Source organism: Schistosoma haematobium, chromosome 5, assembly GCF_000699445.3.
Source record: "Schistosoma haematobium chromosome 5, whole genome shotgun sequence".
NCBI classification, from domain to species: domain Eukaryota; kingdom Metazoa; phylum Platyhelminthes; class Trematoda; order Strigeidida; family Schistosomatidae; genus Schistosoma; species Schistosoma haematobium.
This window is the reverse complement of record NC_067200.1, coordinates 4,371,509-4,389,080: the sequence shown is the minus strand read 5'-3', so window position 1 is coordinate 4,389,080 and position 17,572 is coordinate 4,371,509. Positions and strand designations below refer to the sequence as shown.

General features: G+C 34.6%; 1 protein-coding gene across 1 annotated transcript in view; it reads right to left on the bottom strand.

Annotated features, from left to right (window-relative positions):
• Positions 1–15,055, bottom strand: part of MAPK15_3 (Mitogen-activated protein kinase 15) — a 38,234-nt gene extending 23,179 nt beyond the window's left edge. Inside the window, exons 1-4 of the mRNA XM_051217334.1 lie at positions 14,973–15,055; positions 4,665–4,763; positions 3,629–3,749; positions 3,020–3,150 (exon numbers count right to left, since the gene is read on the bottom strand). The gene's annotated coding sequence lies outside the window, so the exon portion shown is untranslated. The remainder of the gene's footprint in view (positions 1–3,019; positions 3,151–3,628; positions 3,750–4,664; positions 4,764–14,972) is intronic.
• Between the last annotated feature and the right edge of the window lie 2,517 nt (positions 15,056–17,572).

Genomic DNA, 17,572 nt, shown 5'->3' with positions numbered 1-17,572 from the left:
TAAAATATACATTAGTTATGATTATTGTAAGAAAAGTGATTGAAGAATGGTTCATTGTGAATATAGAACATGAATGGAATCTATTTAGAAATAAACCATTTGAGTTAATGTTTTACGGTTCTTTGATGATTTGCAGCAATGTACTCTATTTTTTGTCTTGTTGAACCCAATTCAAATTTAAAGGCATAATATAAATGTGTTCTACAATGATGTTTCTGTTATATCCAAGCGATGATTAAATTACGGGTAACTTCCGACTAATAATGGACTAATATTCTTATTGTATAACTATTCAACAATTAGATTATGTATATTTATATTCCTCTTATTATAAGCTTTATTTTGACCTATAGATTATTATTATGCGATTTACTGTTCTCAAGTTATGTTCAGTCTATTGACTACTGCCTCCTACGTTCACAGCTACATTTGGCCAAATATTGTACAAATGTTATTTTCTATTTTATGGTGCGTTGCCGTCTGTTTGGTTGATATATAAACCGAGTATGTCTGAAATAAATGATTCGAGTCGATTCTCATATTGGAAGCTGGTATTGGTATTCTGGACTCAAGTGGACGGGCTAGGCGGACATAGGACCAATAAGGATGCTAGGCTGCTCATACCGGTCGAACGTCATTGGTTTGGCATAGTGCGAAGATTTGTATAACTCGTATTTTGATTAGTAGATAAATCACGTGTTAAAAGCCGGACATAAAACCATAACAGCTTCTCTCAGGATAATTCGTATTTCTTGCAAAAATCCTTCATCTATCTTTGAAGACAACCAGATTAAAACTGAAATAAGTGGTCAACCTTACATTGTCTGTTAATATGTTAAAGCCACACAACTTATTCTAGCTTCTTGACAGGTCAGTTTATCCATTCTTGTTTAGTCACATTTTGACCATGTCAATCTTGGGTGTTTTTATACGAGCGTTTGTGTGTACACTTCTTATCCTATTCATTAAATGCCTGTAGCTTATTTTTGTTCTGACTATAAATATCGATTAACGCTTGATTAAATTGGCTCACGTGCCTTCTTCACTGCGCAACATCTCACTTCACTCTCTTCACTTCGTTTCTCATCGATCATTTGTCTGGATTGTATTTGACTTAACGCAATTTAAGTCGATACGAGGATTGACGATATTTATATTTCAATAACACTCATTCAATCATCAAACGAATTATTTGGAGTCAGATAAAGGGTCACTAAAAATGGTGAGCTAATCAACAACCTAGTCAATAACATAATCCTCCAATCTAATTGACTTCAAAATGAATTGCCAGTAAGGTACTAACCCAAATATTTCCTATAAATAAGGAACTGCATATTTTTTTTTCATTTTTAATATTTTTCAGTCAGTCAGTTGACTATGAATGCAGTGGTCTTGAGTGCTGTTAGAGGTACGAGGGCGGTTATAACTTTCCGGTCGCTCATACCGTAGAAAGGTTCTTCTAGAGGTACCTGAAAAGGAATTTGGATTAGAGGTGATCTTAGTGACCTGAGAGCGCGACCGCAGTGCCCAAGTGACAACTGCTTGAAGTCGGTCACACACGACCTTTTTATGAGTAATTTTTGTGTTAGCTCCGTGCTTGTTGGGACCTTACCACCGAAGACGGATATCCGTGGGATAAGGTGAGGTGTGCATTTTTAGAGTCGACCTTTTCTAACCCCACTCCACCTTGTGGGAAGTCAACGTCGCTGTCATGCTGGTTGTCTGGAGAAAACACCTTACTGCTTTCACACCTCTTTACAGTCAGCAGTACGACTTTCCCTTCAGACCTTGGGTTTGTTGCTTTTAGTCTTAACGCTCTTCAACCGACCTGTCTGACACGGTAGGACCTTGAGGAACGGTTGTTCCAGCCAGTATAGCTTGGTTGGTTCACCACGATAGTCAAGCCTGACAACCACATCAAGGTAGCAACAACGATCCGGTAATTTTTAATGTAAACCTATATCATTCGATACATTTATTGGTTGAAAATAAAATGAAAGTCTATCGCACACACGCACACACACACACATTCTCTCTCCAAAGATTGGAGTTTCATGCGTGGGACCGAAGGTCCTTGGTTCAAGTCCCTCATTGGCGATAGTGATGTGTGATGCTCATATCAGAACGAAAAAGCCGTCCAGTGCTTCTAGGTACTCACTGTTGGTTTAAATTAGATCGGTTTAGGTTTTCAGTGAAATTTAATAATCTCTATAAACTCGTACTAAAAATCCAGATTAACTTACATTCCTAATGAAATTAAACAGTCTTAAATTTGAAATCAAAATATCTATCTATTGTTTACTCGTTAATGCTGATTACCCAAGCGTGATATCCTTCTCCTTCAAAATAAATCCTTATCTATAAGGTTCATATTCGTTACAGATTGATCCCATTTGACAACCATTTAAAAGTGAGAATCAATGAACAGCCATTTCTTTCCACCTAAGCACACTTACGACCTCATCAGGAATCGAATCCAAAACTTTAAGTCATCACGTCTAACCTCAAAGTATTGAACAGCAATATTTCTAACTTCAATTAATTCGTGTTATTTCACAATAACCATTCAATGTCAATCATTACAAAATGAAACTAATCGCTAATAAATATAAATGACAAATTAAAACGAACTCAAATAAAACTTATTCCTTTCTCAGTAATAGGATTGTGAAGATTATAAGGTTTTTGATTGACATCATGAATAGATTGATGTTAGAACATCATAGAAAACCTGAAAGCACTGGACGAAAGTTTTGTCCCATTGTGGAACTCCTCAGCAGTGCGCATCCACGAGCCTGCTCGCCGAATTCGAACCCGGGGCCTTCAGTCTCGGGTGAGAACGTGAAATCGCGCGACCATCTTCCATTACACTGAGGCAGATACCTGTCTCTTCCCGACACGGACTAGCTACACTGGTCATGGCCTCTCAGTAGAACTCCGAGAATTCCCTCACGAAGTTTTGTAATATGTATAAAAAATAACAGAAGTTTATTTTAAATTTTTTTTTGATTAAACTCACCTTTAAATCTCGATGAATCACTTCCCCAGAATGTAAATATGCAGTTGCTTTAAATAATTGATACATAATATACTGTTTGTGTATATCTTTCAAAATGTTCCCTTTACGAATTACATTATGTAAATCTGTCTCTATTAAATTGAATTATAAAAGAGAAAATTTATATCAGAAGGGGTTTTATGGATATTATAGTAATTTTAATAGTTGAGATCATTAGTCAATTGAAGCCAGACCATCATGGAAAACCTGTAAGCGCTGGACGGCTGTTTCGTCCTATTATGGGACTTCATCAGTTCGTATTCACGATCTCGTCTCGCGAGATTTGAACCCAGGATCTATTGGTGGATGTGTCATTCAGTAACGTGGATTAGTTAAAGTTAGACATTAACCCCATTGTGGTTTAGAGGTTAGGCGTTCGCGCACGAGACCAATAGATCCTAGGTTTTAATCTCGTGAGTCGGAATCGTGGATGCTTACTGCCGAGGAGTCCCACAATAGGACGAAAAGGCCATCCAGTGCTTTCAGGTTTTCTATGATGGTCTAAGTTTAATTGACTCATGATTTCAACTATGAAAATCTATATGTTCAATCAATAAATTCATTTTTTACCCATGTATTCAAATACTAAGTAGATATCCTTGTCACATTCAGCTCGTATTACATTGTATAAACCAATAATATTTGGATGATTACCAAACGCTTGTAAAAATGCAATTTCACGAAATGTTCTCTATGAAAGTGAAGGAAAGAGAGGAAAAAATATAGAAGAGGAGAATGAAACAAACAAACAAAAAAAGACAAAACGATATAGTAAATCTATTTTGTATTGTATGTTTAAATCTTACCATTGTTGTGTAATGGTTAATTTTTTCTTTATCTGACTCCAATACATAGTATCCCGTTAACTGAATCTTTAACACAGGCTAAATCTCTTAGTTGAATTATGGATTTACTCGAGATTATTCAAAAGCCTCAACACTAATTATAGAGACAGTTTATTGGTAAAGATTAGTAAAATCCGCAAGAGTGCTGATAACAAACACATAAGGAAACAAGTGAGAGAGAGAGTGTGTGTGTGTGTGTGTTAAAAATCCACATATATTAATGAGTTTTAATCAATTGTGGATAAATTATTGATTGTCTGTGCATTACAACGAATGGAAGAATAGATTAGAGATTGATGTACATATACGCGTTCAGCTCAATCAGATTCACACATGAATTTACATAATGGATTGGGTGTCTAAATTATAGTTAGTATACAAATAATAAAATAGCTGATTGTGATTATTACAGATGTTTAGGATTGCAAGTGTCAGTCTCTTATTGGCATATGTACATCCTGTTCGGATTGCCTCGATATTGCCTTAGATCATAAACATTATAAGAAAAGATGGACAGTGGCTAACAGTGGAATCTAGGACTCGTGTTTCGTCCTAATTGGAACTCGTCAGCTGGATGGTCCTTCATTCCAGAGTTCGAGTCCCGGAGTGAACATCAACTCTAGAATGCAAGCACATCCAGGTAAAGAGTGGCAAATATGGCAAAACGCGCATCTTGAATTCCATTGCTAGTCACTATCCATTTTTGCTTAAAATGAAATATTGTTTAAAATATATAAAAATAATAGTCGTATTTCACTAACTTGAGCATCTGTTTGATTACGAAATGCATCGAAATTTTTTTTCAGAGCAACAACTTCTTTTGTCTTTCGATTGATCGCTTTCCATACGATTCCATATGCCTAAAATACATTAATGAAATAAAGAGAAAATGAATCAGTGAAAAGTTATAGGATGATATGTGGATGTGATGATATTGGGAACTATTGACAACAAGATGACTCAGTAGCTCAAGAGATAATCCACCTGGCGTTTTAAGCGTTATAATCGATTTCTAGTCCCGATGTCAATATTATGAGAGTATCGAAAGAAGACAAGACGGTCACTTTAGCTCTTGTTATCATAAAGACTATATTTGTTGGGGTGATCCAGAAAACTGCTTGCAAAAGACAAGCAAGGATCAGGAAATACTAAGAAGCGTTTCCTCCAATCAGCGTTCATTTGGAGTTTTTGCCAAAAATATCAAGGAAGCGAATCGTCTCATGCAGAGGCTCTGATTGGTTGGCTGCTACACTGCTACTGTGTTTAGTGGCATTGCAGAATCTTCTAGCAGCCCAAGGACATTTAAAATATTATAAAAACCCTGTATTTTCTGTATTAAAATGAACCTTGGAGTGAACTACTTCTCGCATACTTTGAGTCTTCTCTCTCGTGTTCAGGTCGCTGTCTAGTCCTAGTTTGGGGGTTACAGAATAGCTTAGGAGACGAATATAGCGTTCAATCGACAAGACTTATCAATATTACTTGGATGGAATGATGTTAACTTGATATCCAAATCAATATTAACCAGTGTTGTAGTCAGTGTCGTCACCACTTATCTATTTAGGTCATGAAACATCTTTCAAATGACTGAGATATTCATTGTGAGTGAATAATAAATTATAATAAGCGTGATGTTTATCTTGTTCTGAATGTTTCGATCATAAGCAGCGAAGAATCTGGCCCATGCGTGCTTTAAACCAATTCACCATACCAAATAAGCACAGACAAAATGATAAAGGGAACTATGTGTATAAGCACAAACAGACAAAACTAATGAGACAAATTTCAGGGTTGCAGAAATGGTAACAGTGTTAATGTTAATAAAAACCATCAGACTAAAAGTACGATTCGAGAAGGAATAATGAATTAGTGAAACAAAATGTATAAGATAATTTTGAAACTCAACATCTAAGGTAAGACAAAGAGTAAATAGATCTGAGCGAAACCGATCGATTCAATGCCACATATCTCCCAACTCCTTAAACAAACGATTACATTAATCTTGTCAAGATGTTTATGTATGAAAACTAATGTATGTCAATTAATTAAAAACAGAAAATGAAATAAACAAAAGGTGTTGTAATAAATAAGAACTTTCGTCTAAATTTGATTGAATAGTTTCATAGTATTTGGGCGCCTAGTTGATGTGAGACATCAATGAGAAAGAATGTATTTGTGAAACCTCAGTGAAAGAATTTGAAGTAAATCCAACGTTTCGCCTGGCAATCTGGTCCAAGCTTTTTCAAGGGAATATATCCAAGGAGATATATTTCCATGAAAAAGCTTGGACCAGATTGCCAGGCAAAACAAGGTGTTAATTGGAAATGGAAGAGAGAGTGATTATATAATACAGGAACAATAAAACATTGTCATAAGACCTCATGCCGTAAAATAGATTATCAAGGTTAATCGTAGTTTGGAACAAATTGTTTCTGTATACACAAAGGAAGATTGAAGTTTCTAATACTCATAGGTTCAGAAAATCTAAGGTTCAACCTCTGATAATATCCATACAACGCTTTAAAATCTATGGTTATTTGCTTAGCTAATGAGGTGTTTGCGTTTGATAGCCTTAGTGCTTGGCAATAACTGATTCTGAGCTCATTCACTTGCGTATTCCACAACCCTTTTTTAGATAGTATAGTCATTTCTATTAATACTACATACTTACTTACGCCTGTTACTCTCAGTGGAGCATAGGCCAACGACCAGCATTCTCCAATCCACTCTGTCCTGGACCTGCTTTTCTAGTTCCATCCAATTCTTGTTCATTTTTCTAATGTCTATCTACGTTTCCCGGCTTAATGTGTTCTTTGGTCTTCCACTCCTCCTCTTTTGGCTTTGAGGATTCCATGTGAGGGCTTGTCTTGTGACGCAGTTGGGTGCTTTCCTCAATGTGTGTCCTATCCACTTCCAGAGTTTCTTCCTGATTTCTTCCTCCTCTGGGATCTGGTTTGTTCTTTTCCACAGTTCATTGTTGCTAATAGTGTCCGGCAAACGGATCCGAAGTATTTTGTATAGACAACTGTTAATAAACACCTGTATCTTCTAGATGGTGGTTGGAGGTAGTCAACAGGAAACCCTGGACCCGGGTTTCGTGCTACTTGGCACTCGTCAGCAAGGTGTACCTGTAATCTTGAGGGAACTGGTGCTCCCTGGCGGATTCGATCTCGTGTCACCCAGCTTCACAGTCAGAGACGTTACCACTGAGCTATACGAGCAGTGACTAACCATCTAAATATCAATACATAGTGCTCGCAGTGTCGAGTCACCTAGACTGGTGGTCACATTGCAACATGATCGACAGCATTCGATCTGCACTAATAAGGACTAGACAAGCATGACATTGATCACCACCAACTCTTCTAGAACTACACTGAAATATGTCCTCGTATGCTAGTTATAAGCAAAGTTTAATGGCCCGGGATCTGACTTTAGTTATATCGTATGATCGATTGTTGTAAAAATATACATTCCGGTTATCCTTGTATAAAATTATCGACTTAAATCGCGTTAATGAATAACGGAATTAAATAAGTTAAATAGGAGAATGAATCTTGGATATGTATAAACCATGCACTCATTGATTTCAACAGGCAATCAGGGAATGAAGCTAAGAGAAGAGAACGAAGTGAAATGACGCTCAGCGGAGATGGCGTTTGAGCCAACTCAATTTAATCGAACGTTAATCGGTATTTATAATCGCACAAAAACAAGTTACAGAAATGTGATGAATATGATAAGTGTACACACAAACGCTCATACAAAAACAGTCAGGATTGATAAGCGAATAATTAACAAGGTCAAAACGTTACTCAAGAAGAATGGAAAACGTGCCTGTCCAGAAGCTAGAATAAGGTATATGGACTTAACATAGTAGCCAGCACTACAAGGGACAAGCAACGGCCCATTTACACCTACCAGTTTACTTGTTCATTTAAACCAAAGTGTTTTTAACTTTAAAATTAATAGTGGAAAGGATTTGTAACTCAAGTGAGTGATTTTGAAGGTGTTTTTTTCCCTTAGCTGGATGGTTTTGTTGTGAAGCTTTCATCGTTCTTTTGAACAGCAACAACTTCAGATAGCTGAAGTTTGCGCTAATGATGTTGTTCAGAAGATTGATGAAATCCCCACGATTAAACCATCCAGCTCAGAGCACAAACTTTATCAGCATAGCGTTGTTGAGATTATTACGTTTTTGATTGAGATCGTGAATAGATTGATATTAGACCACCATTGAAAACCTGGAAGCACTGGATGGCCGTTTCGTCCTATTGTGGGACTCCTCATCAATCCGCATCCACGATCCCGCTCGCGAGACTCGAAATCAGGACCTTCAGTCTTGCGTGCGAACGCTTAACACCAGTAATTCATCTTATAATTTCATTCTATGCTTAAAAGTTTTATTTATTTAGTATAGACAATTGTTCATTGAAATATCATAAGTTTGTGATTTTCTTACAGTTTTGCAAAATGGAACGATGATTATCTAGGACATTTTCAGTTATTCAGTCATAAGAAACATAGTACCTGTCACATCTATGCCTTGTTTCAACTTGCCACACTACATCAGGAAAGTGAGTTGAAAGACAAATGACAAATTAGGAGAGAGTCTGATTTGAATAGAAAGAATATGATAAGTCTTCTGATTGAATGCTTGATTCGGTTTCTGAGCTCTTCTAATAATCCTCAGGTTAATTCTACACAGAGACTTGAACACGAGAGAAAAAGCGCGAAATAAGGAAGAAACGTTTTACTCCAAGGTTTGTTTATGTACAGATGGCCTTGAGCTTCAGGAAATTTCTGGAGCGCCATTAAACATAGTAGAAGTATAAGTAATCATCCAATCAAAAAACACGTCATGTTATTTTTCACTTTCTAGATGTTTCTGACACGACTTCTATTGAATGCTGATTGCATAAAATGTTTCTCAAAGTTTTCATAGCCGTTTTTTGACTTTTTTTCGAGGAATTTTCCGAATCTCTCCAACAGAACGAATTCATAGAACGAAGAGTGTAATGGAGAATTAAAAAGCAACAAAATATAAATGTATCTGTGCTACTGCAACCAATTCTAGTCAATATCACAGTTTACATATGCGTTTTTTGGTGCGACTATCATTTGTGAACGATCTTTTATCGACTCTAAATTGACCTTGAGAGTGTCTACCTACTTATTAGCTCTAAATATGAGCTACAAAGCAGTTTAAAGAATAAGGATTATGATTTACAAGGAAATAGTTAGGGTTAGAAATTAGGTTTATAATGTTCATCATGTACTGATATCAGCTATAATGACAAGACTTTATTTAGCCAAATAAACGGGTGATTTTCACGCCGAAATCTAGGATCTGTTATCATAAATCTGATTGATTCGTCCATAAATTATAGTCTCACTTTTTTTTAAAAACTAATATTGCAATCATTATTATTTCAATCTATCACTTCGAAATTATGTAACAAGTTATCTGATTTCCAAAAAATATCCACCCTTATCATTGATAAATATTATAGTTTGATTGAAACCAATAGTGAAATTCAAGTCATCTGTTTCGTCTTAATCCTTATCGATCCGCTAGATTTATCTTCATCTTAATGATACTGTTCAACACAGATTTGAATTTAAAAGCTTCTCTCTTCACTTGTTAATATACTAGTATAGGGGTTGTGGAGATTATTAAGTTTTCGATTGAGATCATGAACCGATTGATGTTAGACCACCATTGAAAACCTGGAAGCACTGGACGGCCGTTTCGTCCTATTGTGGGACTACTCAGCAGTGCGCATCCACGATCCCGCTCGTGGTATTCGAACACAGGACCTTCGGTTTCGCGCGCGAACGCTTTACCTACTGGACCACTGAGCCGGCATCGAATGGTGTTAATGCCAAACCCTAACCAATCCACGAAATTGCGCAACCATCTTCCATTTTACTGAGGCAGATACCTGTCTCTACTCAACATGGATTAACTCCACTGATCACGGCTTCTCACTAGAACGCCGAGAATTCCCTCACAAAGCTAGTCACTAGTGAGCATATATTAATTACTAGTATAGGGATTGTGGAGATTATTAAGTTTTTGATTGAGATCATGAACCAATTGATGTTAGACCATCTGGAATTTCATTGTTAATCACAATCCAAATATTCTAAGATAAAGAATAATTAAAGGAGTGTGAAATAAAATCAAGGAATCAATGTATATGTCTTATAAATATTTAAATCATAAGAATACACCTTAAACATTGTTAATTTATGAAATTAGAAAAAGGTTGTTTAATGTTTCTAACTGAAGTTTATTACAAATATAAATAAATAAATTTCACTTCTGCCATCCAAAAGTTGAACGCTTTTCACAAGATTTCAAGGTATTTCAAGGATTCAATCCCTTCTGATGAAATTGTATATGAAGACTACCGTGGGACAGTATTGTACAAGAATGATACAGCTGTAAAATGTTTCCTAATGTATGTTTGATAAGGTTAGTTCATAATATTTTTTACAAATTTATTATGATAACAAACTGGTGTCTGCAGTTCTACTCTATGGAGCTGAAATATAGAGAACTACTACAACCATCATCGAGAAGGTACAAGTATTTATAAATGGTTGTCTATACAAGATACTCAACATTCATTGGTCGGATACCGTTAATAACAGCCTATTGTTGGAAAGAACAAACCAGCTTCCAGCTGAAGAGGAATTTAGAAAAAGACGATGGAAATGGATAGGACATACATTACGCAAATCATCAAACTGCATTACGAGGCAACCCCTAACTTGGAATCCTGAAGGGAAGCGGAAAAGAGGAAGGCCAAAGAACACATTACATTGGTAAATAGAAGCAGATATGAAAAGGATGAATAACAACTGGAAAGAGCTAGAAAGGATTGCGCAGGACAGAGTTGGATAGAGAATGCTGGTGAGCGGCCTATGCTCCTTCACGAGGAGTAACAGGAGTAAGTAAGTAAGTAAGTAAGTAAATAAGTAAGTAAGTAAATAAGTAAGTAAGTAAGTAAGTAAGTAAGTAAGTAAGTAAGTAAGCAAGTAAGTAAGTAAGTAAGTAAGTAAATGTTTTCAGTAATGAAACTTTATTTCGTAATTGTACTATATATTACGATTGCATAAACAATTTACGGAGGATTAAGTGATTAACTTATAACTTTAATAACGTTACTATCTCTACCACTACGAGATTTGAATCGACAACTGTATCTCTCTTCTATTGTGGTATGGCAATTCGAACTGATATTCGTGTGTACGAAGTCCTACGTTGTTACTGACTGACTGACTGACTGATTTTTAATTTGATAATTCCTGTAAATTGAATACACCGACGTTTAATAAGACACTAAGAAATGTCAAGTGACAGTTCTTTCAACCTAACCTGTGGAGAGTAAGCATAATGAAACTATTTATTTAAATTCAATGACTAATGATTATAATCCGTTATATATTTTGTCTCCAAATAAAGTACTAACGTACATTTCAATATTAGTTTAACATTAATAAAAGAAAGTTGTTGAAATGTTAGCTAGTTGGAGGTAATCAGTTGAATACCCTGCTCGACTTTGGTTCTTTTTTATGCTAGTTGACACTTGTCAGCACAAAACACGGCGACACTATAATTTATGAATGAGCCAATCAAATTTATGAGAACCGGTCTTAGATTTCAACGCAAAATTCATTCATTCACTTGTCTAAATAACATTTCGGCATTTTATCTGATGTCCTTTCGTGACAAAAACTATAAATCTAATTTCTAAACCTACTCATCAAACGTAAATCCTAATTCTAATTTCTCACGCTGGTTTATGATCCTCATTTGGTTCTAGTTATTAGGTGGACACTCTCAAGATCATTTTAGCATCTCTCAAAACTTGTTCATAAATTATAGTCTCACCGAAAAATAAAATCATACCACTTTCATAGTCCTTCATAAGTTTCACAGTATTTAAGTTGTACACTATTTATTGAAGAGACTATACATATATGTATATGTTTAACGGGATTATTAAATGAAAGGGAATTTCATATATAGGGATTTATGACCATTTGGAAAGAATGTTGGTTTAGACGTTTGAATAGACCGACTTACTCTCGGTATAGTTACAGTAACTTAAGAAAGTACCTGGAGCTACTTATTTCCAAAGTGTTCAAGATTTCCCCGATAAAATAATATGATACACAGCCTGTTTGGTTTTATGATTTTTATCCAAATTCACAACTTTAGTAATATTGAAAAAATTCACTTATTATATAAAGGTTTGTCAATATATCTCTAAAATTAATAGTTGGATTCATGAGTCGATTTAAGCTAGACCATCATGGAAAACCTGGATGCATTGGATAAACGTTTCGTTCTAAGATAGGACTATTCAGAAGTGCATATTCACGATCCTGCACGCGGGAGTCGAATCCAGGATATTTGGTCTCGTCGCATGAGAATACCTAACCTAACTAGAACAATGAGCTGGCTTGAATACAACCATGTTAATGTCTAACTTCAATCAATTCTAAACTATAATTTACCGTGTATTGTGTCTTTTATTAATTTCTAAATCACATGTTATTAGTTCCATGATTAGTTCTGTTTCAAGATATAAGCATATGTCTCAGTAAAAGTAAAATAACCTTAAATATATTCAAATAACTTTCTAAAATGAATAGAGAAACAGGTTCGTGAATAGTCGGAAATCATCATGAATGAATATACTATGGGCTCATATTTATACACTATTCAAATGCTTCAAACTAGAATGACACAGCTATTGATTAGTCATTTACATGTCAATGTCAAGGTTGGACTTGATACTTTCAAACAAATTGAGTATTAAGTAAAATGATAATAACACTAATATATATGTACTTCTGTTACATCACAATGAATGAAATAATTGTATTCCCGATGTTTCGTAACTTCATGTAAGCTACTTCTTCAAAGTAAATAAATAATTGAATTCTACTCTGAAGAAGTGGCTTACATTAACTTACGAAACGTCGGAAATATTATTTTTCTACTCATTGGAATATAACAAAGAATATTTATTATTGAATGATTAGCAGTTTTGTAACAGATAACAAAACATAAAGGAAGTTAGAATTGGAATAATCATGAAGAATGTAGAGAACAATTGATGGAAGTTTACAAATAAAGTATTCAATGTATGGTTTTTACACTTTATAAAAAAGTGGTTGTCACCAGCTGAGTTCTCGTCCACTACAATGCTAACGTGCATAACTTAATGTAGTTAAGTGTATTGCACTAAAACACATTTATAATCAATAGTTATAATTAGTCACTAAAATTTTAGCAAGTCAAGGTTGATTTGGACAACTGGTTTAAGGATTGAAATTCGATATTTTATACAAATGAGATACAGTTATGGCATGAGATGTATTTTGGTGTGTGCTATTGATATCGACAGATATAAGTAGTATGTAACATCAATTGAATATGAAATGCCTGATAGGAGAAAGTTAAGAAGATCGAATAAAAGAGAATAAGAACAAAGATTGGCTGATGTGGAAGTGAAAGAACAATGAAATGTGAGACGACTGATTAACATTTTACACATCAAGTGTTCACTGTAAAGTTCTCAGAGTTCACTAAGAAATTCTATAATTTTGTGTCCGGATACATTTGGTTATTCCCGTTTGTGTTCTTTGTTCACTACAGTATGATAAAGCATTTAAGTATAATGTAATGACTTTCTTTCTTCACTCACAATTATAGTAAACATTGAATAATATCGAAAGCTGACCATTGTTAGATTATAAATGAAAAGTTACATTTGTAAGTTAGACCACATATCAAAGTATAGTGTCCTATAGTCAATGAAGATGGGGTAAGGGATCCATTTAGGTTCACTTTGTATATTTGTTGTGGGAAAAAAAAGAGACACCCCTGTAATAAATGCTTTACACTGGTCATTTATGAAGTCATTTTTGTACAATGATACAACTGTGTAAATATTTCAAAAGATTTACAAATTAATATTAGAAGAGATTTTGTGGATATTATAGTAATTTTAATCGTTAAGATCATGAGTCAATTGAAGCTAGACCACCATGGAAGACCTGAAAATATCGAACGGTCATTTCATCCTATTGTGGGACATTTTAGCATTGCGCAGTAGGACTAAACAGCCATCCAATGCTTCCAAGTTTCCCATAGTGGTCTAGTTTCAATTGACTCATGATTTTAACCATTAGATTTAGAAATTGTTTGATAAGCTAGTAAGCTACCTCATTTTAGAAACTATAAATGTGAAATTACAATATATTTTTTTGACTGCAAAGAACTGTACAACTAGAACCATGTTGACCAGCGTAAAGATACCATTTTATAGATTGAACCAAATCAGTAACCGTTTAAAGGCAAACAACTAGAATAATTCATTTAGAACATTGAAACATAATGTAATAATACATCACGGAAAGTAAACCTGTTTAAGTCGTGAATATAGTAGTTTATATTACTAATTTCATGGTTCATTAGCTCATTGAATCTATCTGTATATAGACATATGAATGGTAAATTTGTTACAATCAATGAATATAAAGTTGACTAATCAAGAAATTGTGACAAACATTTTGACAAACAACAGTTATTACCTAATGAATTCATTTGATATTGTTTACTGGAATCGTCTCATTGATGTTTAAGATTGATCAATTGATCAGTCTCTTACTGACATATATATGCATCCTGTGTGTATTACCTTGATATTACTTTAATTCACAAGGATTATATGCAAAGATGAATAGTAGTAAAATAAATGATGTCAATTGAATTTAAACTTCACTTTATTGCACAAGCAAGTGGCTATCAGCACTCAGTACCGAATTACATAACACGATGGCGTTTGAAATGAACAGTACTGAGTTTATGTCCCGTAATGAACATCAACTCGTAAGATGCAGATACATCCAGCTGACGAGTCTCAACTAGGACGAAACATGAGTCCTAGATTCCATTGCTAGCCATTATTCATCTTTGCACATAATAATTATTACTTAACAGTTTATATATTAAAACAATAAAACGAATAAATTTGCTCACTTACACCTTTTCCTATTCTCTTCTCAATTTCATAACGTTTCAATATATGCGGTTCAAGTTCTGATGACATGAATAACAATATCCAATATATAAAATTATATACATCAATATAGTAGATTCTAATTATATAATAATAATAATAATAATAATAATTTACATTAGAATGATTATTCATTCTATTGACTATTCATTGAAAATTGATTGGACAAGGTCATTATCCATACAACTGCTTTCTCATTGGTTTAAGATATTCAAGGTTATATTATGTAATGTTGATTGGTTGCAAAAATTTGTTTCTCTTTTCAAATTTTACTTTTAGATTTGATTTATTTATCATTATTTTTATTCATTTTAGAAAATTAAATTCTATTTCATTAGATTGTTATTCAATAAGCAAAAAATGGATAGTAGTGAATAGTAGAATCTTATTTAGGATTAAGTCAGCTGGATGTATCTACATTTCAAAAAAATTGATTTTCCTTTATAGAAACTGACGCAGAATATTTGGAAGATGTAAAAACCTCCACATATCTGGACAGCATCATTGTTGAGCACGGTCGATCTGATGCAGATCTGGAGGCGCGGATCGGAAAAGCAATAGCAGTATATTTAATATTGAAGAATATCTGGAACTCAAAACAACTGTCAACCAACAACAAGGTCAAGATTTTCAATACAAATGTCAAAACATTTCTACTGTATGGGACGGAAACCTGGAGAACTACGAAAGCCATCATCTACAAGATACAAGTGTTTATTAACAGTTGTCTATGAAAAATACTTCGGATCTGTTGACCAGACAATATCAGCAATAACCTACTATAGAAGAGAACAAACCAGATTCCAGAGGAGGAAGAAATCAGGAAGAAGCGATGGAAGTGGATAGGGCACACACTGAGGAAGGCACCAAACTGCGTCACAAGACAAGCCTTCACATGGAATCCTCAAGGTCAAAGGAAGAGGAGTGGAAGACCAAAGAACACATTACCCTAAGAAATGGAGACAGACATGAGTAAAATGAACAAGAATTGGATGGAACTGGAAAGGAAGGCCCAGGACAGAGTGTGTTGGAGAATGCTGGTCGGTGGTCTATGCTCCACTGGGAGTAAAAGGAGTGAGTATGTAAGTAATCAAGTGTAACATAACAGATCTGTGATTTTGGCGCAAAATTCATTCATTCCTTTTGGTTAAATACAGTCTTGTCATTATAGCTGTGATATCAGTTCATGATGAAAAACCGTAAATCGAATTCCTAACTTTTAACCATCAAATGAAAATTCTAATTCTAATTCCTCACATTAATTTATAACATTTATTTGATCCTAGACACTTTTAAGGTCAGTCTAACTTCGTTCAATGATTGTTCATAAATTCTAGTCTCATTGAACAAAATAAAACTAACGAATTTCACTTGCACCTATTCTTCCATGATTTATACAACTATTCAAGTGCATAAACATATTAATCATTGTTCATATCAATGGTTGATGTGCATCTAATTATATTCTTATTGTTCAACAATTGTATAATTCCGAAAATAATTTAAGGCGGATATCAGTGAATTTAAAGAGGTAAATGATTTGTAAGAGAAAGGAGTGATATTATACTGGATAAACTCAAAAGTACAATAGATTGTTACAAATCGGAATTAATTTGATAGTGTAACAGCTGAAGCAACTTCTGTATCAATAGGCCTCAACATACACAAGGAAAAAACCAAGGTCGTCAAATTCAAAACAAAGAACAGTAATCCAATCACTTTTGATGACGAAACTCTGGAAGATGTAGAATCCTTCACGTAGTTGAAAAGCATCATCGATGTAAAAGGAGGATCTAATGCAAACGTAAAAGCGAGGTTCGGAAAAGCAAGGACAGCATTCCGATAATTGAAAAACATATCCAACTCAAAACAACTTTCAATCAATATCAAAGTCACAATCTTCAATACGAATGTCAAGACAGTTCTACTATACTGAGCTCAAACTTTGAGAACAAGTACAACCATCATGAAGAAGGTACAAATATGTATAAATAGTTATGTACGCAAGATACTCAACATCCATTGGTCGGATACCGTTAATAACAGCCTACTGTTGGAGAGAAAAAACCAGCTTCCAGCTGAAGAAGAAATTAGGAGAAGACGATGGAAATGGATAGGACATACATTACGCAAATCGTCAAACTGCATCACGAAGCAAGCCCTAACTTGGAATCCTGAAGGGAAGAGGAAAAGAGGAAGGTCAAAGAACACATTACGTCGGTAAATAGAAGCAGATATGAAAAGAATGATTAACAACTGGAAAAAGCTGAAAACGATCGTCCAGGACAAGGTTGGATGGAGAGTGCTGATGGGTGGCCTATGCTACTCGACGAGGAGTAACAGGCGTAAGCAGTTAAGTAACGTTATACTATGAATGGGATACAGTTAACATATTTAAATCGTTTACTATATATTGTATCATTTACAAAACCTTCAGTATACCAGGTTCGAGATTCTCTTATATACCCAAGATAATGTAGGGCAATTTATTCTCGGATATTTTTCGTAGCTTGAATTAAATATATAGATTAGTTAACATTTTACACATAGAACTTTTTATTCCT